At 43.8% G+C, this 12,374-nt stretch overlaps 1 protein-coding gene and 1 pseudogene across 1 annotated transcript in view; one reads left to right on the plus strand and one right to left on the minus strand.

Annotated features, from left to right (window-relative positions):
* Positions 1–12,374, plus strand: part of KIAA1549L (KIAA1549 like) — a 266,547-nt gene that overhangs the window by 41,841 nt on the left and 212,332 nt on the right. The window lies entirely within an intron of this gene.
* Positions 2,236–2,952, minus strand: LOC100480830 (annotated as a pseudogene).

Consider the following 12,374-nt stretch of genomic DNA (forward strand, 5'->3'; position numbering starts at 1 on the left):
GGGTGACTCTTAGATGCACATACGAGAAACAGCCATTGCCCTGTGTGCTCCTACCCAAATGCATTATATTCTTCATTGCTACGGTGTGTTTTGCCCTATTCTTGGTGCTTTGTCACTTGGCTTGGGCCACCGCTGCACCGGGGATGCCCTTCCACGTATACTCAGTTGCTAACATTCTCCTGTTCTTCCAGTCTTCCCCAGACGCTCCATCCTCCTGAACCCCCCTAGCTGCATGTGATCCCTATACTGTGCTTGTCTTTTAAAATAAGCTCTTTAAGATGAGATGCCAGTCGTTGTATTTCAATCAGTTGTATGATACCTTTTTATTCCTCCCCAAGCCCCCTCCTCTTTCTGAATTGAATTTATCATGTGTGGCACAGGTGACCTGGAGTGAGGTGCAGGTCAGTGGGCATTGCCATGAAAAGCAAGAAGAAGAGTAAGAAAGGCTTATGACTTCTCCAAGTTGTTATGTGTTAAAAACTCAATGGTATGTGACACAAAACAGCGCTGCCCCAATGCTGTTAAATACATGATTATAGCCTCTCTTGATTATAGGCTTTTGGATGGCTGAGACTGTCTTCTATTCATCATATTGGTCCCCCACGTATCAGGCTTATAGGAAATGTTCAATAAATATTAGTTGAATGATGTAAATGTGATTTAATTATATCTGGGTAAAGTTGACACCATGCTTTTTCTGCTTTGGTCATTTATTGCATGTGGAAACACATACCCTGCTTTGGATGCTGATGAGAAGGGCAAATAGAAGAGATTCAGCTAGGAAAATGATGATCTTCATTCAGGCTTTAAGCGCACAGTGCTCCCTAGAGCCAGCACTGTTTCTGCAGAATCCTGGATGTGTGTGGGACTCAGAATGAGGAGTGGGAAGGAGATGGGGTTGGGGGCTGCCCTCCTGGACACTCTGTTCGAAGTGCATGGGGAAGTCCTAAACTCCTCTAGCTCAGAAACCATGGGTCTCCAGTATCTCTGTATCCCAGGCACTTAGAATAGAAAGCAGGCTGGGAGTCAGTGCTTGTTGAATGAATGAATGAATGAATGAATGAATGAATGAATGAAATTGTGACTTTGAGTCCCCATCCAGGTGCCAAATCTTGACCTCTTTATGTCTCATTGGCTTCATTTTTAGGGTAGGGGTCTTATGATGTACTCTAACTTATCTCAAGGAATTTTTGAGAGCCTAAGATGATTTAATTAAGCTGAGAGCACAATTTAAAGTGTTACATATGCATTACTACTTAGATTATATGAGAACTTTTTCTGTGTTTCTTACAGACAACTCTTCTTCTTGGTTCTGAAGGCTTATTTTAAAACTTTGCCAATTAGGGGACTCTTGGTTCTCATGGCTGGCTCATTCTCTGCTGATTTGCTCTGTATGTACAGCAAAAGAAGTGCAGGTTTCGAAAGTGTTTCTGTGTCACCGTGGTGTATCGAGGGATCTTCCTGCTAATACTTGTTTCTCTGACAGCTATATTTCATACTTTGTACTGTGGCTTTCTCTGAAGAACTCTGGGCTTATAAGAATGATCTGTTATGGCATTTCCTTTTGAGACATAAACTTTGAAATGAGATAAATACATAGTAGAGACATCTGGGTGCAGTAGTAAGAGTGGGAGGAAGTCGGCATTTGGATCGCCTGTGTTCAAGTCCTGACTCTGCCCTTCATTTGAAATATGTATGATCTTGGGCATTTTTTTCTTTTATAGTATTTTATTATGGAGAATTTATAAAATACACAAAATATGCAAGATAGTGTAGTGAATCCCCCCATTTACCTATCACTCAGCTTTAATGACTATTGACTGATGACCAGTTTGTTTCAACTGTAATAGCATCTACTCTTCCCCTTATATAATTTTTGATAAAACACAAGATATCATATTCTTTCATTCATAGGTCTTTCAAGGTTTGTTTATATATTTTAAGAGAGAGAGAGCGTGCGTGCTCATGCATGAGTAGGGGGAGGGGCAGAGGGAGAAGGAGGGGGAGAGAACCTCAAGCAGACTCCCTGCTGAGCATGGAGCCTGATGCAGGGTTTGATCTCATGACTCTGGGATCATGACCTGAGCCAAAATCAAAAATTGGACCCTCAACTGACTGAGCCACCAAGGCTCCCTTTATTTTTTTAATTTTAATTTTTTTCTTTTTCAAAGATTTTATTAAAGGTCTTTACAGAGCAATATACAGACTCCAGATCCAGCTGCCAAGGAGACCCTGTTATACTGTGGGTACTGGCTGTGGCTTGGCAGCAGCTCTGGCTTACCACCCCTCTGTTCTGAGATAGCGGTGGTGGGAAGTATCTCTTTTTTGGGTTCCATAATGCTCACGTGATCAAGCCGGGGCTTCTTGGGGCCAGTCTTAGCACTCGGGTCCCAGGGAAGCACGATCCTCACTTTGATGGCCAGCACACCCTGTCTGAGCAGCACATGGCACACAGCAGTGTCAGCATAGTAGCTCGCAGGGTCCCCACGGTGAATCAGCAAGTCATTCACACACTTCATGAATTTAGCCCTCTGTCCTTGGAGTTTCCCAGACACCACCACCTCAGAGCCTTTGGCCCCACTCTCCATGCTGAACTGCAGGTCCCCACCCAGCAAGGCCTCCTAGGAGTTTGTAATGCAGAGACTAGGCCGGGACCAGAGCACACAGACCTCTTGTGGCCACCTTTTCAGCATGGAGCTCTTCAGTGCCCTCAGGGAAGCCAAACCTCTTCTGAACCACAGCAGTCGATTCCCAGATCCGCCGGTCCTTCTCACTAAGGACATTCTGCATCCTGATGGCCAAGATAATGATTTCTGTCTTTGTTGGTGTAACTTGGACCTCAACTCCGGAGTAACCTTCTTCAGCCAGCTCCCGAATGAGAAACTCATTGAGTTCAGCTTTGAAGATGCCGTAGGCAACAAACTTCCTCTTCTTGGAAATTTGTGCCATCATCTTGCCACCAAAAGCACATAAGGACTTATTTATTTTTTTAAATTTTTAAAAAAGATTTTATTTATTTATTTCAGAGAGAGAGCGAGTCGGGGGGAAGGGGCGGGGGAAGGGGCAGAGGCAGTGGGAGAAGCAGACTCCCCGCTGAGCAGGGAGCCTGAAGCAGGGCTCAATCTCGGGACCCTGGGATCATGACCTGAGCCGAAGGCAGACGCTTAACCGACTGAGCCACCCAGGCACCCAGGTAAAGACTTTTTAAAAACAGAACTAAAATGTCATTATCACATCTGAACAAATTGATAATTCTTAGTATCAATAGAATCCAATGTTAAAAATTTTCTATTTTCTTTTACAGTTTATTTGAAATAGGATCCAGTAAGCCCCACATCTACTATTTGTAAAAGTGTCTTTTAAGTGTCTTTTAATCTATAGGTACTTCCTTTTCTCTCTCTCTCTTTTTCTCTTTATCCTATAAAAGTGCAAGGGGAAAAAAACCAGGTTATTTGCTTATGGAATTTGTGTGTTTGGATTTTGCTGATTGTATCTCTGTGGCATATTTTCTGTAAATTAGAGGCATGACCAGATTTAGGTTAGGGTTTTGGTTTTGAATCTTGGGTATGTTATTTGCTCTTTCTGACCTCTGTGAAATGGGGTGCATACTACCCGTCTCATAGCGGTTCTGAAATTAAAAAAGAGAATATCCAGGGAAGGACCACGTCCACACCTTAGCAAGAGTAGTTGTCATTATGACTGGATGATACTTTTTTTTAGCATCTGGGGGGCTGGGCCCTAGGGAAGCTCTTTTCCTCCCACACTGTTCAGACTTAATATTACAGCAGGTGCAGTGTCAGGAAGCTGAGCGTCAGATGGGCTAGGGGTCCTGCTCTAGTATATTAGGCTTGACAGGAGTCAAAGTGCTTACACTCTCTGAGCTTTCCTCCTTTCCTCAAATGCAGCTAATAACATATATCCTCAGAGTTCGGAAAATAGAGATGATGTGTGTAAAGAACCTTGAACGGAGTACTCATCATGGGGTTGATGATCTTTGTTATTGACCCTTTTGTTACCTGAGTTCTCATGTGGGACTTGGGGACCCTTAGGTTGTGAAGGGATTCTCGGTGTGGCTGGGAGTATAACTAAAACTCCTCTTTTCCTCTTTTAAACATATTTGGGGATAAAATAACCTACAATATAATCAAAAGAAAGAAATAAAAGTAAACTCTTGGGGTGCTGGAATGTGAATGGAAACATCTACTTACTTCCCTTAGGACCGGGAGAAAGGCTGGGATTCTATTTTCCACTGTATCAAACATGATCGGGGTGCAGAAACCGGGCAAACACCACCTTCGCCAAAAGATCGAGGGTGATAACACCGTCGGAAGGGGATGTATCAACTTTTTTGTGATGTGCCCCGTGTTTGGATGCACTGAGAAGGGCGAGACAGCCTCTCTGGAGGATTCTTACTCAAAATGCACGATCTCTCTCTGTCATGAGAAAACATCACACACACCCACATCGAGGGACATTCTGCAAAAAACCTGACCAGTTCTCTTGGCAGATGTCACGGCTGTGAAAGACAAAGACCGAGGAGCTGTCACAGGTTGGCAGAGGCTAACAAGGCTTGAGAACTAAATGCGGTGTGGGATCCAGGATTGGATACTGCATGAGAAAAAGAACATTAGAGGCAAAGCTGGCAGCATTCAAATAAGGTCTGTCAAGTCATTAATAGTAATTTGTCAGAGTTATTTTCCTGGTTTGGGCAGTTGTATCATGGTTATGTAAGATGTTAACATTGGAGGAAGCTCGCCGAAGGGTACTGAACTCTGTACTGTTTTTGTGATGTTCTGCAAGCCTAAAATTCTTTCAAAAGTTAAAAACACAATACTGGGAGGCACGGCAGCTTTTGTGAAGTGTACTGTTTTATAGGAAGCGGAGGGCCTTCTCTTCTGCACATTAACTTTGGAGCTAGAAACACCGCAAACCCTTGAGCTAAAGCACTCATGATCTATCTGGACTGGATGTTCTTCAGTGTAAATTGAGAGGGAGTTGTGTTAACTCTTTGAGGTTCCCCAGAGACCATCCGAGTACACAGGTTTTTGGGCCCCTGGGTTGACGGCGTTTTAGTGGTGTCATCTTTCGTCTGGTTGATCTGGCAGATCTGACTGGCTAATAATGATAGTTACCTCCTTAGATTGGATGCCTGCTATGTGCTCGAAACTTGAGTGCTAAGTGCTTATCATCAATCCTTGTAACATCCTGGAAAGGCAGGTGAAAATTCCCCCATTTCATGATATGTCTCAGAGAGACTCATTTGCCCAAGATCCCTCAGCTGGAGTGGAAATCTGACTCTGAAGCTCAGACTCTGACAGCTGAGCCAGTCTCTCTCCCTCACAGGTGCCCTTCTAGCCAGTCTCATAATGCCTGCGTGTCCCTGCTGGGCCTTCAGACCTGGCCCCTCCCTTATCATTAAAGCTTGCTCTGCATAGAAAAGAGGATTTAGGGGTAATGCTATTTTCCTATTCTCTATTATTTGTGTAAGTGTTGACTAGACTTTAATGTAGGCTTGTTGGGGGCTATTAATATGCTTCTATGGTCAGATATCTTTGGTGTAACTCAGGGATAAATAAATTAAATAGCTCTCCACCTTTCCCTAGGCAACCAAATGCATTTGGAGAAAACCACACAACCAGGCTTACTATGTTCCTCAGTTTATTCCTATTAACCTTAAATGGGCTGTTCAAGCTGCCCAGAAGTGCTGCCCTGTTGCCCTATCCGGCCACGCACCCACTTTCTGGGATAACCGTTTCACACCTTCTCCCCATTCAATTTCTTCAAGCCCCCACGGCTGCCATGACCAAGCTGCCTGAATCCTGCCTCCTCTCCTGGTAAGGATGAAGCATCTTTGACTCCTGTGCACGAGATTGAGGCCTTCCTGCCAGCAGTTCTCCCTCCGGTCCCCTCTCTCTAGTTGCAGACGGGCACGTGCTCTATCTTCCATTTTTGAGAAGCCCCGAGTTGACCACACATCCCTCCTCAGCTGCTGCTCTGAACCTCTTCCCCTCTCCAGCCAGCCTCCTTGGAAGAGTCTTCTTTCAGACAGTCTTCAATTCCTTTCTTCCCTTTCTTGCTCTTTGTAAAAATTGAGGTGAAATTCACTTAACATGAAACTAACCATTTTAATATGTTAAAACGCACGATTCAGTAGCATTTAGTACATCCACGGTGTTGTGCAGTTACCAGCTCCATCTGGGTTCAAAGCGTTCTCATCATTCCCAAAGTGCCCCCCACCCCTTGCTGGTTACATGTTCCCCCTCCATTCTCCCCTCCCCCTAGCCTCTGGCAAGCGCCAATCTGTTTTCTGTCTACGGAGTTACCGATTTTGTATATTTTATAAAACGGGCTAATACAATATATTGACCTTCTTTCACTTAAATAATGTTTTCAAGGTTCATTCATGTTGTGCCCATGTGTCGGAATTTCTTTACCTTTCATTTCTTCGTAAGATCCCATTGAATGTATATGGCACATTTTGTTTATTCATTCACGGATGGACATTTGGGTTGTTTCTACCTTTTTGCTATTGTGAATAGTGCTGTTATGAACATTCATGGATAAGTATTTGTTTTGAGTATCTGTTTTCTGTACTTTGGGGCATATCCCTAGGAGTGGAATTGCTGGGTCATATGGTAGTTCTGTGTTTTAGTTTTTGAGTCACTGCTGAACCATTTGGTGGTTTGGGCCAAGTGGCTGGACCATTTTACATTACTGCCTGCAATGTACAGCGTTTCAGTTTCCTTACATCCTTCTCGATATTGGATATTCCCTGCTTTTCTTTCCGTAGACACCCTAGTAGATATGAAGTGGATATCTCATTATGGTTTTTTTTTCCTCATTATGGTTTCAATTTGCATTTCCCTAATGGCTAATGACATCGAACATCTTTTCATGTCCTTTTTGGCCATTGTCTGTATTTTTGGAGAAAAGTCTCTTCAAGTCCTTTGCCCATTTTTTCGTTGTTGTTTGTTGCTGTTCTTGAGTTTCCCATTCTCTCTTGAATCCCCTTTAATCAGGCTTTCGTCCTTATCATCCCACAAAGTTACTCTTATCAAGGTTGCCAGTGGCCTCCCCCTTGGTCAAACCCAGTGGTCTACTCTCAGTGTTCATTTTATTGTCTTCGCAGCAACATTTAAGGGAGGATCACTCCTTCTTTCCTGAGATGCTTTCTTCACTTGCCTTCCCAGATTCCATTCTTTCTTAGTTCTTCGCAGTGTTGTTTGCTGGTCCCTCCTCATCTTCACGACCTCTAAGCCATAAACTTCCTCACAGCTCAGCTTTCATAACTCCTGTCTTTCTATCTTCACTTCCCCGGGTGACCCCATCCTTCCCGCTGTTCAGGCCAGAAATCTTGGAGTTGTTCTTGATCTTTACCTCTTCTACCTGGCTCTACCTCCATAACACACCCAGACTCTGATCATGTCTCACGACCTCCATTGTATTCACTCTGTTCCAAACCACCATCATTTGTCAGCTGGAATTTTGAAGCACCCTACAAACTGGTCTCCTTGTTTCTCTCCCTCCCTCTGCCACCATCTAGACTGCATGAAACACAGCAGCCAGTGAGATCCTGTTAAATTGTGAGTTAGATCTCATGTTGTAGCTCTGCTCTGAAGCCTCCAATTGCATCTTGTTTAACTCCAGGTTTGAGCCAAAATCTCTGTGTGATTTAGCCTTGGCTTCCTCTTCCATCTTGTCTATCACTCCCCACCTTGCTCATACCACTCCAGCCAATGCTGGTGTCTTTGCTGTGCCTCAGACCTGCCAAACACACCCCTGCCTCAGGGCCTTTGCATGTATTGCTTCCTCTGCCTGAGGTACTATTCCTCCTGGAAGCCACAGGGCTTTCTCCCCTCCCAATCTTTGCCCAAACGTCCCTCTGTCAGTGAATTCTCTGTTGATCACCTTGTATAAAATAGCAACGTCCTCCTCCCCCTTCTGATCTCCTTTCCCCTTCTTTATTTTTTCCCTTAGCACTTATTTATTGCTTGGTTTCCCCTATTAGAATATCAGCTCCACGAAAGCAGGGATTTTGGTTTTTTGTTTACTGTTTTAATCCCATTGTTTACAACTATACCTGATATAAAAACATGGATACTTGGGGCTTTTTCTATGTTGTAATATGTGAATGTCCATTATAAATCTCTAAGAAGAGGATATCTTTGCTGTATTTCCTCATCCCCCCCCCTTTTTTAAATGCATAGGGCCCGTTTTTCACAAAATATTTGAGAAATGCTGGAACAGACTTTTATTTGTATTTTATTTGTAAGTCATATTTAGGGTGGTGAGTGTTATGTAACCTGAGTCTCTCTCCCTTGACTAATAAAGCATTTCAGCATGTAGGAAAAATGTACATCCAAGAGGCCTAAACTTATCCTGAGGGTGTGCTTGGATAGCTCATTAGGTAAGATCTGGCCAATTATTTCTTCTATGATTTTGCAAAATGGTTTTACATTTGAGTATTTCTGCACAGTTTCATGCTTATAAGCAAAGTGTGGCATAACTTGGACGTAGTTTCTCTTAGAGCTGTTGGAACCAGGGAAGCCTGCCCTTTCTCTGCTTTTGTCTCAATCTCCCAGATGATCTCTGCTGTGACCCTGCAGCATCCTGTAGGGTCGCTCAGGTGGCCTCTGTCATGTTCTAGGAGCAGACTTACTTTGACTCTGTCAGAAGCAGCTCTGAGAAGACATAGGCTCTTTCTGTTTTGTTTGCCGTTGTAGACCCAAACACCTAGCCCCATGCTGCCCACGTAAGAGGTGGCCAATTAATGTGTGTTGAATGAACCTTTGAAATAGCACCAGGGAAATCTCCTTCATTTGACCCTGTCTCATGGTGACTTATAATTAGGGCTCAGCTTCAATGATGTCTTTGAAAATAGTTGTGAACATGTTCTGAATGGAAATCAAAGTTCTTTTCCTCCTGTTTCCATGATCTCAGCTCACAAACAATAATATGGGCATTCTTGGAAAGAGTCTTCAGTGAGTTTGAATAGTTTGTGGTTAAATAGATTTCAACAAAAAAGATCCCACTTAGGCATTCAATTCGAAAGCCACAATAATGTTTAATAAAGCAGCTTGTGTGATCGGCATTCTCAGAAGAAAGTTGCTCTGATCAACTGTCCATGTCGTCTTTTGAAAAGATAGAAGGAATGATGTCAGCCTGCAATGTAAATGGTGGCTTGATATTTTATTTCCTAGAAATGGCCAAAAGAAGAACAGTGTTATTTCTGGAAACTTGAAAAATAAAAGGTTACTGGGAAAAGCCCAAGATTTGTGTATTTCAGCTTGCTTTCTTACGCATAGAACGCATAGAACGATGTTCCTGTTCCTTTTAGCTTTCCCAGTGCGCTCTCTGATTTGCAGGGCAAGGGTTGTGCTGTAGCTGGTTAATTAACCCCGCGTGTGAATGTCTGAGGATTAGTGTCTTGACTTGCTCTAATTAAGTTCAGAAGATTCAAAGGCCACTTGAATAGGGATGGACTGGACATTTGCTTTTGGAAGAGGCAGTAAAATTTCTTTAGGTGAGGAAGCAAATGGGGCTGTAATTTAGACCCTGGCATCAAGCTTGTGTTTTGTTGTTATTATTTGTTTGTTTGTTTGTTTTGGGAGTATTTTCATAGACGTCACCATACTTACGGCGTCTCTGTAAATCACACATATATTCCAGAAAGGAAAATGAAGAAACTTGTGGTTGCAGGTGAAGTGACTTAAATTTTTATAGCTCTGTAGCTTTTTAAAAACGGTTTTTGCTTCTACACGATTTATGGTTCTTTTAATTAAACTCACAGGACTAGGATGTTCGGTGTCTAGTGATCAAATATAATATTTATTGAGGTCATATGATGTGCTAGGCTTTGTCCAAAGAGTATAGTCTAATTTAATTCCAAAGTAACTTGGAGGTCTTGTAGTCTGGGTTCTCCAGAGAGGCAGAACCAATAGGATGCATATGTATGTATCTCCCTGTACCTTACCTACACTTCTACCTACACCTATCAATAGCTAGAGATTTATGATAAGGAAATGGCTCATTTGTGTATGGAGGCTGAATAGTCCAGGATCTGCAGTCAGCAAGCTGGAGACCCAGGAGAGCTGATGGTTTAAGTCCCACCTGAGTCTGAGTTAAAAGGCAGAACACCAGTGTCCCAGCTCGAATGCAGTCAGGCAGAGTGACTTCTTTCTTACTCAGCCTTTTATTTTATTCAAGCCTTCAACAGAGAGGATGAAGCCCACCCACCTTGGGGAGGGCAGTCTTCTTTATTCAGTCTAGTGATTCAAGTGTTAATCTCATCCAGGAACACTGTCACAGACACACCCAGAATAACCTCGAGTCAAATATCTGGGTATCTGTGGCCCAGTCATGGTGATACATAAAATTACCTGTCACAGTTAGGTACTGTTTTTATCTGTTGCAGAGATGAGGACAGCGGTATAGAGAATGGTTGGGTAACTTGTCCAACGTTATAACTGGTCATGGGGGAAGCGGAACACACATGCAGGCAGTCCGGCTGCCCGGATCCTCACTCCTGATTGCTGCAGCGAGCTACCTTTCAGGGGAGACGACTGAGATGGGGGAGGACGGGAGAGAGAGGAGGGGAGCCAAGTCCAGTGTGGGGCCTCAGTGTGCAGCCGACCACGTAGAGCCAGAACTGGGGTTTGAACCCAGGTCTCCTGACAATTCGCCCAGCTCCCTGGAGTCCTTCAGCTCCCGCATGGGGCATCCTCTGCATCTTGGACATTTCACTTATGAAAGGAAACAAGTTAACTTTCAGTTCTACACCTGAATTGTTGACTCAAGCACACTGTGCAGTAATTCTAGCTGTCTCACCTTATCGGCATTATAACTTGTGTCTGTTGTATTCCAGTACTGGAAGATTCTCCGATGGGTTGGCCTGCATGCATGAGTATAGTAGTTGTTTTAATAACACTACCTTCCATTTCTAATGCACTTCAAACTTTTTAGAGCACTCTCCTGTATGCACATTATTTGAAAAATGGATTATCTTGACTAAGTGGATTTACTCTGGGGTGATGGTCTTTCGTGGAGTGAATGGAAAAACCTCTTCTTAGCCAAGATTAAAAAAGAATAAATGAGTCAAGAGATGACACAAGAGAAAAGGGTATGTATTGAAGCAGCACGATCACAGGGGATGCAGCGCTGAAGGAGACTGAAGGGCCCTGGACCAGGAGGTATGGAGTCATAGCAACCGTTGGCATGTTCTGGGTTTGAATCATGACTCTGCTACTTACGAAAGAGGCGCACGATATCACCTCTCTGAACCCTTCCTCCTTTGTAAAATGGAAATTATTTTGTACCTCACAGGGTGGTTGGAAGGATGAGAAGTGCTTGTCCACGCATGCCACATAGAAAGCCCCTGATCGAGAAGAATTCCTACAAATCCCCCACACCTCCTACAGTAAGGCCTGCCTTTACCAGCCTTGAGCTGCTTGTCGTAAAGACCTTCCCCCTGCCTGTTCTTTCCCACCTACCTCCCGCACCTATAGTGACCAGATCTTACTGTTTCACGAAGCATCCATCCCCCACCTTCCATGGATATGCCCAGACTGGATAAAGGGGCCTCTTTCCTGGTCCTGCTTTGCATCATGGGTTCCTTTCTGAACTCGGCATGTCTGGCTGGCCCCGGCATATCTGCTTGCCCCCTACCACCTGCTTAACCCTCTTTAGCCCCATCCAGGCCACTCTCCCTTGCACTGTCCCTGTCCCTGTCCCTGATTTTCCACGGTTGGCTAACTGTTGGTGTCCAACTGTGCAGATCTTTTTTCCTTTCTTGATTTTTTTCTTTTGGACAGAGATTTGGTGAGTTGAGTCAAATTCCTGGTCATTTCTGGAGGGAAAATCAGTTAAGCTGGTGGTTTACCGATTCCATTGGCTTTACTAAACCGACTGGCAACAGTCAAGCTGGCCACCAGTTTAGGCACAGACTTAAGGTCCCATTCCTGGTTTTTATCCAGCTTTTTATTTTATCTCCTTATCCTTATTTTATCTGGATTTAGTTCCAGAAACGTCACTCAGAGATGTGTGTAGGGGTCGCCGCTTTTAGTTGGAAGGCACTCATTACTTTGCTGTAGCTCCTGAAAGCACCATTTCTAGGGTGAGAAGCATTCTTCTGTTGCCCTTTTCCCCTTTCAGCATCTCTGTGAGCAAAGTGCAGGGATTGGAAGATCCCCTAAGATGTAACCTTGAGGCTCTTTGAAATGGTGATTCTTGTTTTGCACAGGCCCGTCAGATCCATCAGATGCTGGGAACTGGTCATTTCTGATCATGTTCTGGTCAGTTAGTGATTTAGAGCTAAAAAAAAGAAAAAAAAAGTCTCCACACAACCCTTCTCTCTGAACTGGCTACATTTCTGACTC

Source organism: Ailuropoda melanoleuca, chromosome 16 (assembly GCF_002007445.2).
Source record: "Ailuropoda melanoleuca isolate Jingjing chromosome 16, ASM200744v2, whole genome shotgun sequence".
NCBI classification, from domain to species: domain Eukaryota; kingdom Metazoa; phylum Chordata; class Mammalia; order Carnivora; family Ursidae; genus Ailuropoda; species Ailuropoda melanoleuca.